Below are 12,887 nucleotides of genomic sequence, written 5' to 3'. Positions count from 1 at the left end.
ACGTGCTTTCAGATAATTAATCATAGCCTGTGGCATGTTCACAAGAGGATGTGCATCAGAGCACGCATTTGGTCCATATGCTCTGGAGCAATCCCCAGTTCCTCTGCAGTTACAGCCAAAAGTAGCATGAATTTGGGGAAAATCATCTGTCTTGTTATCATTAAAAGGATGGATGTATTGCTTCCCATATATTATAACCAATGCACTTTTCATTATTAATCTTTTAAATGAGACAGTTACTCCCAAATGCACCATCTTCCTTTAATAATATCAGATATTCAAAGCATCTAATCCCTGCACCCCGACAGCTTTTTGTTTCACTCAGTCCTTATCTGCAGCATGAAATTTGTTTCCTATTTCTCTTCCTTGGTAAATCACAATTTTTCACATGCTGCCACAGATGCTCTGCGTGCCCAGACTTCATTCTATTAAGGCTCACCTTCAGCCAAACGCTGCCTGCATGAGGGTTTTAGCTTTTATTTTTGATGGGAACTGAGCAAGCAGAAGCAAGTGCCTGCCACCAGTTCATACCACTTCTCTTGGGGCTTTAATTTCTCCTCTGTGTTCCTTTTTGTAAAGCCCCATCAACTAGGAGCCTGGTGGCACTGCAGTGTGCTTGAGACCCAATTCTTCCCACACAAGTGATCACACCAGAATTCAGCCCAGCTGTCCCATGACGGGGGGCAGCACACAGCAGAGGGACAGGGGAAAAGAGCAATTTGTTTCTATGCAAGAGGGGGATCACCAAACAGGAAACCTTTAAGTCCAGCAGCTCAATGAACAAACATCAGCTATGTCAGAGAGAGAGCTGCAAAGATGAAGAGGCTAAATTGGTCTCTGGACACAGGAGATGTAGGTCTGACACTCCTTACCCAACTTTCTAACAGGAAGGCTAGAGGAAAACTGGAACCAGTTGCCCAGGGAGGCTGTGCCCTCTTCAGCACTGGAGGTTTTGAACAAAAGCCATCTATTAGGAATGGTTAAAGGTAGCGCCTGCCTGTGGTACAGGTATAACTGCAGGACCTTTTGAGGACTTACATGTATTATCCTGTCACCCACCAAATCTCTACTGCAGAGGGCAGTGGCAAGAAATTCACTCTCTCTAACAGCAGGTAGCCAGTTTTTGGGATGGATGCTTGTTCAAAGAGTAATTGCCGTCTTCTTGGTTACCAGCCCCAGCCATTCTAACCAGTGTTTTACACTGTGTCTTGTAATGTAAACATCACCTCTTCTACCAGCAGAAAGAGAAGCTGACTTGGAGCCAAGAGAAATGAATTGTTCTCTGCTCATTGTCCAAACCAAATGCAGCACTGAAAATAAACAAATAGCATATGTGCCTAAAACTGCATGGATTTCCCACTTTTTTCTCCCAGGTATCCTTGATCCAGTGAAGGATTTGGAGGGGCATTTTTAACCTTGACACTGTGAAATGGGAAGGATCGTGGTACCTAACCCCCTTCTGGAAAAAACTGGGAGAGAAATCTTAAAAGCTGGCCATGATCTAGAGCCCAGTTCTACAAATGGCACTGCACCATCTCCAGGAGACTGTGACATTTGGGAAGTTCAGATCTCTGACCCTTGAGCCTAGGTGTAGACAAAACTAACTTTATCCACTGTATACAGTGCACCTGCACCACAGGCAGGCAGTGGGGAGCACAGCTACAGCTTCTGGAAAAGTTCTTGCTAGCTTTATATCATCTCATACATTTGGTAACATGCCAAACCATTTACATTCTTATGGTGCCTCACTCAAGCAGGAAAGTGCTTTAACATTGTAAACCTTCCTGTAAGGAAAATCATAACCTTCTTGTGCTGAGGGATGTATGGCACTCTCAGCTGGAAAGATTCCCGTTAGCTTTGTTAGGTTCCCAATGTATTGAAGAGAAACCTGCAGGCCAAGATGATCTTGCTGCAATCTAGCAGGAGGAGGTCCTATTAATTGAGAAAAAATCCTGGATCTCCAGGTCGTGCTGCTGACTGTGCTGGCAGACAGTCTATCAAGGCAAAATCGAGAGGAGAGCTCTGTCCTGGCAGCACATGTGAGCACTGGTAAGGGCTGATGCAACATGATGGGCAACAGTGGGAATTAGAATTTAATGCAAGCAGCGACAGTGCAATTGAATGCTGTGCTGAGCTAAAATAGCTGCTATCGGATGGGTGGTTCTTAAAGCGCCCTTCCAGGATCAGTCACCGCCACGGGTTTGTCCAGGTAGGAGCGGCAATGGTCTCCTGTGCATGGAGTGGAACAGGGCTGGCGAGGAAACACAAGAGGGAGCACAGGACAGTGTTTAATAATGAACATCTGGCTCTCAAAGCACAAACTGTGAAGGCTGATTTATAGGCACCAAGACAATAGATTATTGTGCTGTGTCACAGGGACCATTTGACTGGTTCTATTCATTCTTACAGATAAATGAACTGTCCATCTCTTGTAAATGATCTCCTCCTGTCTTAGGTTCTTGCCTTCTCACTTCTTTTTCCTCCTGCTCTTCCTAGAGGTTATTTTTGAGTTGAAATATAAAAATATCTGACACCAGTGCATTGATTTTTTCCTTGACTGTGGTCCAAGACAGTGTAAGAGTGTTGTCTAAAGGGAATTTCCTTACTTGTAGCAAAACCAGTAGTTAATCCTCTTGCTATGACTTATTCTACTCTTTCATATTCTGGCATGTGTGTGCAGGGCTGCATGCACTGGGAGTAATGTGACCAGTCAGTCAATGGTAATTATGATTGAGTGAGGACTAAGAGATCAGGTGTTCAGCTGTGAACTGGAAAGCTGCCCTCCCTGAGTTTGTAATGAATGGTGTCACCAAACATTAATGAGGCCTTGAAACTCCCTTGAGAAAATTGATTTTGCATTGTTATTGTGTAACTAAGAAAACAAAGGCACAGTCAAGTTCCAACCCAAATTACGAACTGTGATTCCAGGAGACCCCAGCTCTTGGGTTCCCAGTGTTGGTGCCAAGGGATACGATGTATTTTGTGCTGTGTTTCCCACCAGTGCAAAGTGAAGGACAAATGCTGTTTGGTGAGAGTAGCCAGAAGCATTTGCTATCCACTTTGCTTTCCATTTCCCTTGATGCAAATAATGCAACAATGTAGAAGACTGGAAGAGAGACACTGCTCTCTGATAAGGTGTGTTAGAAAAGGAGCTGGAAATTTAGCATTCAATATCCAGGAAATGTCAGCATTAATATTGTTTATGCAACCTTAATTTAGGCCCTGCCACGCATATGCATTTCAAGACAGTCTATAATTACACACATTGTTACCTCTAGTCCCCTGCCTCATTTAATACCCAGAAAGGATGATGCTCAATTAGTGAGGAGCTAGTCAATAATCTGTTCTATCCTCATTTGTTCAGGGGAAGGGTCCTGTGTCTTATTTAATGCCCATTCTTTAAGCTCTGCTTTGAATGCAGATGTCAGACCTCCTCCTGGGCATGTCTCTGGACCTCTTTGGTGTTTGGGCACTTTACAAACATTAATGTTTTCTGTAACAGCCTGTGAGTTTATCCCTGAGGCCATCCCCCTTGTACCAGCAAGGGAACTGAGACACAGAAAGATTAAGGTCGGAAATGTCGTGTCCAGTTTGGGATGCCAATGACCTGATATTTCAGACTTCTAAGCACTTTATATAGTCAAAGCCTAGAGCCCCATGACCTTAGTTTCAGATTGCAGCCTTTAATGTCTTTGACCGTAAACTAGCCATGTTGGACCCCTAGCAATTGCATGTGTATGAGCAGGGGAGATGTTTGTGCAGGAGCTCTGAGCCTTGGGACCCATCAGTGTAAAATGGATCAGGCTGGTTAAACATGGAGTAAAACCAACAGATCTTTTTCAGCAGGTCCAGCCAGACAGAACAGGAGTATGTCTAAATAATCCTGGCAGATATGCCCAGGCAGGCTGTCTGCAGGCAGCCTGTACTCAGCCACACTAGTCATGGTGGCCAGGAGGCTGAACACACTCTGCTGAAGTCTGCTCTGGAGACTGATCTTTCAGAGCAGTAAAGGCCAAGCTAATATAGTTTTGAACCTCAGTTTTTCAAGATTAAAGACAACATTGGTGTCTCTGGAGTCAAGAGGAAGTGTCAGTGTTCAGAACATATCACCCTAAAATTATGGGCCAGTTTTGAAAATTTGCTGCAAGCTACAGTCATACAGGAAATCTATGGCAGGCTGGAAATACAACCCAGACAACTATTTCCCAGGCCTGTGTTTTAATAACAAGGCTGTACTTACCAGATATTTGTCTACTTAGTTATTTTTTCCTCTGTCAGAAATATTCTACCTGCATGTCTATTTTTTTTTCCATAACGGCTTTACAAAGGTGAATCTATGTTATAGGCCTTTTCTTTACACAGAATATTGAGGGTATTTTAATGAATAGTATTTGCAGAGCCCTGTGAAAATATTTTGTCGATTATCTTTCAAGCACTCTAAATACATTTGCTGGCCTGCAGAGGAAGCATTATGGGATGAGAATATAATTCACCAGGAAGATGAGATGTAAAGTCACCCGCAGCTTGTCTAAAAGGCATTAGCATATCAGGAACCACATCAAAATGCTACAATTTGTTGCATTCAAAAATACTGGTGAATTACGGTAAACAGAAATGCTGTTCAACAAAGCAGCACTTAGGGAGTAGCTAGCCAAACCTTTTTGCCTGGAGTAATTTATACTGAATCCTTCCAGGTATGAGAGATGGGTCTTTTTAAAATTTTTTAATGAATAAAATCTTTTGAATCTCCTTGTTAGTGTTCTTCTATGCAAGTTTAAGCAAGGCTAACCAACTCATTTTGACTGGTACTTAATTTTTACAGAAACTCTGAGTGACCAAGAGTGGAGCTGAGCTCGATGAAGGCTTCAGTTCAAACCATTGGCTATTTGTCAGTAAGTCCAGAGCATCATCATTGCTCTTAACCAAGTTTGTCAAAGCTTAGTATATGTCAAATAGGAGCGCTCTTACCTCCACACAACTCCGAAAAGATTATCATAAGAATACCTTTTTAGACATTCATCATTGTGTTTCTTTACCTGCATGCCATGGAAATAGATTAAGAGCAAAGTCATCCTCTCTGCAGGGTGCAGAGTTCTACCGGCTATTTTAAGAAATAGAGGCAGCGGGAGAGGAAGGACTACTGATGATTTGAGAAATGATAATCACTAGGAGCCTGTGCAAGGGCAAGATGCACAAGTGCAACTGACTCAGAAAACTGTGTGCCAGTCCAAGGGCTGGGAAGTGAAGGGGTGTGGGAGTGACAGCCACCACACAACCCAGCCTCAGGAGGCTGTTGTTCATTTCAAACAATGCAGGCCTGCAGTTGTGGACGAGTTTCAAAGCCACATCAGCCAATTATGAGATATTTCTGAACAATGAATTGTGAACAACCTCTCCCAAAGCCTGCATCTACCTCTTTGAAATCACATTACAGAGAGTTTTGTGGTAGGAGAGTTATGAGTTAAGGACAGGTTTTGTCCCTAGCAGGAGATAAACCAGGTGACCTCTGGAGAACTCTTTATATGTGCAGCAGGAGTCATTTCATGATTAGGTGGGGTAGAGCAACCCAAAAGACCAAGTAACCTGTGGATATATTTTGGACCAGATTCTTCCTGTCTAACTTTTGGTAACAGGAGCATCTAAACTAGCAGTGGTCAACTCACTAGCCTTGTGAAGCAGCTGCTGTCTCCAATGACTAGAGAGGGAACATAGATGGACTAAATGTCTAACTCAGATATCTAAGGTTTGGTGGGGTGTATCTGACCCATACCATGAGATGCAGATTGTGAGGTCAAGAGGACTCAGTATCATTGACTACTGAGGTGAAGGTTGGTCTCAGTGTCATACAGAAGACAGAAGCCTTTCTAGAAATGGTTGAGAAAATGGCTATAGAAATTCAGATGAATCCCTGTGAGGATGTTTGGGAAACGTGGTAATACCTATGATAAGTCATGAAAAAGTTGTTGCTGAAATATAGAATCAGAGACAAAGATGATGAAAAACAAACCTACAGACTGAAAGATGTTTTCCAGCAATTACAGCTATATTAACTCTTGACAGACTGTAAAACTGGTAGTGTCCTTATAGAAAGAGAACACAGGCCACTTGAATGATAGACAAGAAAGTAAATTGCCTACCTCCCCTGCAAAGTTATTTCTCCACCCATAAAATGGGTGAACTACTTTTGCCGTACCCCACACGTATGCTTGGCGTTATGCTCTTCCCATCTCCCAAACACTCTGTGGTTATTACCAGGATTTAGGACTTCTGGATCTTGTGATGGATTTGTAGGCTGGTGAGGCCCTGTTCCTTCTTGATCAGTCATTCAGCAAGGCTAAGACCAACTGGCCTTGATATGAGTCCTTATCAATGCATACAGAGCAATATGCAATGGTTAAAAAAAAAAAAAAGCTTTTAAACAGAGTACTTTTTTGACATATTGTCCAGAGGGAAGTGGGAGAGAGAAATTTTGAAGAAATGTTAGAAAAGTGTTAAGAAGCTGTCACTGCAATGCTGTCATGTGTTAATTAATGCAAAGGAGAAGATGATTATACTGAAATTATACAAATAGCCCTATCTCAGGTTAGCAGCAATTGACTGGAGTTTAAATCACTCACCAGAATTAATTAAACATTGTATCCAAATGCCTTGCAAATTATCACAGTGCAAATCATCCCAGAACAACAGCAGGCCTCTTCATTAGTTGGTATAAATTGGTTTACTCCAGTGACTTCAATGTATCTTATCAAACCAGTGCACTCAAACAATAGGAAGCAATAATCAAAGGACTTACTTCAACTACTGAATAATTCCAGCTGCAGCTCAGAATAGGAGAGGATATTGTTATCAATTTTCTCAGCACGAAGTCTCAGCACTAACTCATGTTACCAGACCAAAAGCCATTAAAAAAGAAAAGATAGCAGTCTCAGGGGCTGCCTCTCTGCTCCTCTGGAGAAATCCTGAGATGGGCCAAATTTACCACTTAGTGCTTTGTACTGAGGCAAACAGCCACCATCTCACCGGAGCTCACAGTCTGCACTAGGCCTTGCTTTCCCCATGCATGTTCTTGAGGTTATACCGGCCTGGGAGAATCAACATCACCCACGCCAGAGGCAGATGGGTAGACTCGGTTTGAGATGAGACTGCCTTCAGATAACGAAGAGAACATGAGATGCAAGATCTTCAGAGACATCTGGGCTTCAGGGAGCTTTTGGGATCCCTCTGCTTCAGAGATAACTTAAAAGATTGTCCAAAGTCAGTGTATTCGCTCGAGGTTGACAGCTTTATGTGTGGGAACGGGAAGGATGATCCAGGAAAGAAGCATGTTGAGATGAAGTCAGCATCCCTGCTGACCTGTGCTTACTGCTCCTCCACTTGCTGTGTGCCTCCCTTGCTTAATACCCAGGAAGGTTTCTGAGCAGAAAATACTTAATCTTCCAAGTTGCAGGTAACACTGATCTGAAAAGCCTCCCATAGCTGTAAAAGTAATTCAAAACTGCAAATGTTCACAGCTTGTAAATCTCCTTATGACTGTATTCAAACTCAAGTAAATACATGAAAAACCCATGTACCCATCACCAGTGAACAAATTAAATTAGCAGCCAGCCTGTTACTAGCTTTCTTGGATTGCAAACTTGTTAAACACTCATCCATGATAGACACTATGCTGCCTTTTGTAGCACGCTTCGGCCTGCAGAGAGAGATACCAGCCCAGTTAGTCACTCCAAATAAGCAAAACCTTCAATCTTCTGCCCACCATTTCGCAACCATGCTCTTGGCAGCTCATTTTTTGCTCTTGGACTTTTTGTCACAGGCAGCCTCTCTCCAGGTACGTTTTCTTCTCCACTGCCTGGGGACTCTCCCGTGACAGCTGATGATGAGATGAATTTGATCTACATGACATACAGTTGCTGCTTCTCCCTTTGCCCAGGGAGAGCAGTGATTATTTCCCTGTAAGGAGCTATGCTAGGTTTCTGGCATCAGCACTGCCTGGCATGTCACTGGGAGATAGTGCCAACCATCATGACTCCCAATATGTCTCTTGGCTGCTGGACCCTCTGACACTGGCCCCGAGTCCTTGTGGGTCTGGTTGTCAGGATATTGCAGGCTAACCAGCAATGTTTGGTCAACTGCACAGAGTTTCACTGTATCCCCTCTGTCTCCCAACTTACTTCTCCCTAGTTGTTCATCTTTCCTCATTTCCTCTGCCCCCACAAAATAGTACAAAACACTTTTCCCTTCAACAGCACTCATTTTTGCTGCTTCTGCATGTCCTGTAATTTCTTCTGTTTATAAGATCCCAGTGGATAATGTCTCAAGGGATAATGATTTTAGGGTTAACCAGATCTTTAAGCACCTCCTCTAAGGCGTCCCATCAAGCCTGCAGCTGCCATGCTTGGTCCCCATGTCAATCCTTCTCCCGTCCAACAGGTTTCCACTTATTCCTTCTGCAAGGCACTCTGAGCACCCTCTGAATTCCGGCTTTAACTCAGCACTTGCAATTCCGCCTTTTCAGCAGCAAAGACAAAGGTGTCCAGTGTCCACTTGCTTTAGGTCATAAGCATTACAGACATAAACAAAGCACAGCAGGCATGAGGGAGCAATCCATATGCACACCAGGTTGCTGGGTTTTGCTCTCCCTTATGTCTCCTGTGACTGCCTGGGCACGACTCTTTTATCCCCTTCTTTTCCATCATTACCTTTTGCAGTACTTGCATAAGCTTCACCTTTACAGCCCCAGCAGTTCCAGGAACTGCAAGGTAGATGTGATGCAGAAAGGACAGAGCTGCCCTGTCAAATACACTGTGTGTTCACAGCATGTACCTCCCCACAGGCTCACGCTGCCAGGCTCTTCTCAGATCTCACAAATACACAAGGAAGGGCCAGAGCTGGGTTTGATAGTCAGGGCAATCCCCTGGCTTAGTGCTCTCTGGCCTTTCCCTTCCCACCTCCTCCCTAGGCCCCCTCCTGCCTCAGTTCAGGGCGACCAGCATCCAGGATGAAGGAGTGCAGACTGGCCACCAGTCCAGACAGTTTAGAAAGCAGCCCGGGGAGGTCTGCAGGCCAACGGACAGACGTTGCCATCTCCACCTGTCCCTGCTCAGGCATATTTGTCCCTAATTCAGAGCCCAGGGCAAGTGGGGCTCTTTTCTTCTCATCCTTATGGCAACCCCAGCAGTGACATTGGACTTTGGTCCATTCCCAGATCAGTGCTGACTGCCTCAGAGCCTCTTAAAGGATTTCCTTCATTGTTAGTCTGTAAATGGTATCTTAGGCAGAGACAATTTGAATCAAGAGGTTGAGAGAGAGGAAAAGTCCATCTGAACTAGATTAGTCATGGTGGGGATTTAGCAGGCTGTGCTCAGGACAAAAAGCTCTCCCTGCCAGACTGCATTTTTATTCTGCTTTACTAATGCTTAAAGTTTGGCTGTCAGGACAGATCTGATAATTTAGCCAGAATTATTCTGACTCATTTTTTGATACTGGGCATATGAGGCTGGCATCTGACCAAGTTTTCTCTCTCTCTGATGGTGCTTTGTGGTTTCAGTCCTCTGTTACTGTCCTGGCTACAAAAAGCTGAGCTGTCAGGGGCAGTTATGCTGGACTACACTTCAGCATCGTGGTGTATACCCAGTATAGGGCCCACAGTTTGTCTGCAACCCGTGAGGCTTTCCTCTGACCATTACACAGTCCCGCTGGCACCTCTCTCAGCCAGAGCAGCCCTGCTGGGGGCTGCCCTCAGAGGTCAGGCCACTTTGCCGTGCTATGGATGTCTATGACGCAACAGGGAACAACATAAGTCCAGGGTCCTGTCACTTTCTGCTGCCCGCAGTGTGCAGTGGGCTACCTCTGAGCAAAGGCAGAAGCTGCTCCTTGGGTCCCTGGAGGCTCAAGACACTGATTTTCGGCACCAACTACCTCCAGGAAGAGCTAAGCCTGCACACTGCAGCACAAACCCTCCAAAAGACCTGAAATAGCCTGTTCAGTTCATTCTCAAACTCTATAAAAGTGCTTTTGCTTGCATTGCAGCCCTGAGTAAAGCTTTCTGGCGCATGCAGAACCAGAGTCTCAGCTCTAGGGTCTCACCTCTTGGATAATCAGGCGGATTTGCAGAGCAGAGTGCTGGCACACCACCTTGTTTGGAGAGGCAAAATAAGTAGTCAGGGCTCAGTCGTCCCATGTTCATGTGAAAGTCAACACAGGAAGGCAGCCCTATGGAAAAAACAACCTTCCTCTCACTTTTGTCTCTGATTCTATAAACGACCAAACTCCCGACTTTGCTCTGGAAACCTTCCAGAGCCCTGCTAATCTCTGCAGATATTCTGTCTGCCTTTTCCTATCTTTGTCATGCTTGGCGATTTTCTCTTCCCATCCAGTTATTCAAAAATGATCCTATATGCAAAGGGCACTTAAAAAAAAATGTTTTGTCTGAGAAAGAAATGAGTACCAACTTCTGGATGGAGGAACACTGCAAAAATTTTAATTACTATGCGAATATGTGAATGGCACACGCAGAAGAAATATGATTGCCACACGTGTTCAAAGAACCAGCGCATTTCTGATGTAATTACCGCACAGCTGAGAGCATTAGGCATAAACAGGACCAGTAAGCAGTGTCAGGAGGTTTAGAAAAAGGGAATATGGCATCTAGAAAGCTAAGGTTTGGAATAATGCACCAGGCAACAGATTATTTAAAAGAATAAGCATTTGCAGCAAACAAGGAAGAGAGAAAGGAGTATAGAAAGCCACAAAAGCCTCATAAATAGGACAAGGTAAGAAAACTGATGGGACTGAATCACCTTGGAAATGCTTTGGTTTCAGTGTAAGCAAGTTACCTGCCAAGAGGACAGCATTTGCACAGCAGCCGCTGCCTGGGCCCCTGCGCAGCACTGGCCCTTTGTGAGGTGCTGACCCTTCTGTGAGGGTGTCCATTTGTAAAAATCCTGGGCTGGGATTTGTATTTTCCATTTGCTTTTCCACTAATTTCAGTGGGGGGGAGGGGGACGCAGAGGGGATTCATAGATGAAAAACTGAAAGAAAATTGCATTTTCTGTTTCCTCTCAAAGTTCCCCAAATGCTCATGTAAATGAAAAATCTTTTTCCTATACACTCCTTTTGTGGCAAATAAAATTCATTATTTTTCAACCTATGACAACGCAAGCTTCTAATACAAAGGAATAAAGCTACAGTAAATCTTGATTCCAGTGGTCTCTGTTAGAAAAGAGATGCTCTGATGTCCATTGCCTTGCCTGTGGCCTGCAAGATCTGCTAGTTTGCAGCAGAGTGAGTGGGCTGAGCTGTGCGGGGAGCAGTGGATGGCTGAGTTTCGCTTATGCCTGTTACTAGCCTGTGGGTCTCCGCTGCCCCTCCCGTACAATGGTACCGACCTCTTTAGTAAAGTGGTTGGAGACTGACAGATAAAAAGCTACAGTAGCTGCCTGTAGCTTGGAATTAGCAATTAGCTAATGCGCACAAGGCCACAGTCACTGCAGATGGGCCTCGCACGTGGGAAGGGAAGGAGAGCTAGCGCAGACCTTGGCCCACACGGAGGGTGGTTGTTTGAGCGGACGGCGGTTCACAAACGAAAGCCTCTACTGTCTCCATTCAATCCTTTGCAATACAACGGGAGGCATTACGCGTCCCGCTGGCCGACATAGCAGTCCTAACGAAGGCTGAGAAGCAGGTGGCTCCTCTGCCAGGTACAGTTCAGCTCCTGGAAACATGTTTGATTTTGTTTTCCTGTGTTTCTGCAGCACTTTTAAACTCAGTATCAGAGTGGTGAGCAAGGCCCTAAACTACAGCTACCCTAACTTACTTGTTAGTCGATCCTACTGTAAAACATGAGTTGGCGGCTGATGCACATAAGAATGGGCTGGTTTTAAAAATTTCAGTAGAGCCAGCAAAAAAATCAAACCCTGACCTTATTTGCACAAAGGACAAAATCATGTTTAACATGGGCAGTTTTCAATTTTGGTCTTTCTTCTGACTGAGCCGTGGCCCAAAGGGAGGCTTGGAAGAGGAGTCAGGAATTTCTCCTTGTCAGTGAAATACTGCAGTGGATTTTGCCACAAGACACTGGGGAGAAAAGCTGTGGTGTGGGTGTGCAGCTCTCCGTATTAGAGTCCACTGTGTTCAAAACCTCTCTCTGTCGGATGAGCATATCTATAAATGAAAAAGGATTATCTTAATAATCACTTTATGCTGTTGATTCATTTCTCTCTTCTTCAAGAAATACTTCATATATCATGCTGTCTTTTCGGTGAAAAGATTTTTATTTGTGCATTTGCCTTCAGTCGCTTATGCAGATATTATTAATTAGCAGGAAATATTAACTTTTCAAACTCTGAGGGAGAATGAAGAACAGAACTGAGGCTCTGGACTTGCAATTTACAGCAGTTTATTGCCTGTCTACTCAAACATGCTGCAGGCAGCTGTACAAAGTCCTCTTCAGGTTGGCTGAAGGCAGACTCCTTCAATGAGCTTTACTGAAGAAGCCAGTATCGCCTAAAACTAACCCCGGAGGGTGCAGTTATGCAAATGTTATTCCTTGGTAGCAAAGCTAGTTTAAGTTCCCATCCCTCCCTCTGGATATCTGTTCTTTCCATTACGCTGCACTCTGACAACCTCACCGTTGTGCTGTGTCTTTTGGTGCAAACCCACCAAGTGATCCCAGCGGAAAAATGATCCAGGTAGAAAAAGCATTCCTGGAAAAAAAATGTTTCTTTTATTTTTAACCCTTGCATTTGCACATGAGGTGCATTCAGAGGAAGGGGCAGCTGCCGGCCGGCCTCCAGAGCCTGCTGCAGCAGAGGGAGGAGCAGGAGCAAAGGGAACAAGTTCCCTGCAGAGACTGCCGAGACCACCCTGGTCTGTGAGGCTCTCCTGCA

The sequence above is a fragment of the Apteryx mantelli genome, chromosome 5 (assembly GCF_036417845.1).
Source record: "Apteryx mantelli isolate bAptMan1 chromosome 5, bAptMan1.hap1, whole genome shotgun sequence".
Taxonomy (NCBI): Eukaryota; Metazoa; Chordata; class Aves; order Apterygiformes; family Apterygidae; genus Apteryx; species Apteryx mantelli.
The sequence above is the reverse complement of the archived record's forward strand: the minus strand, read 5'-3'. Positions refer to the sequence as shown.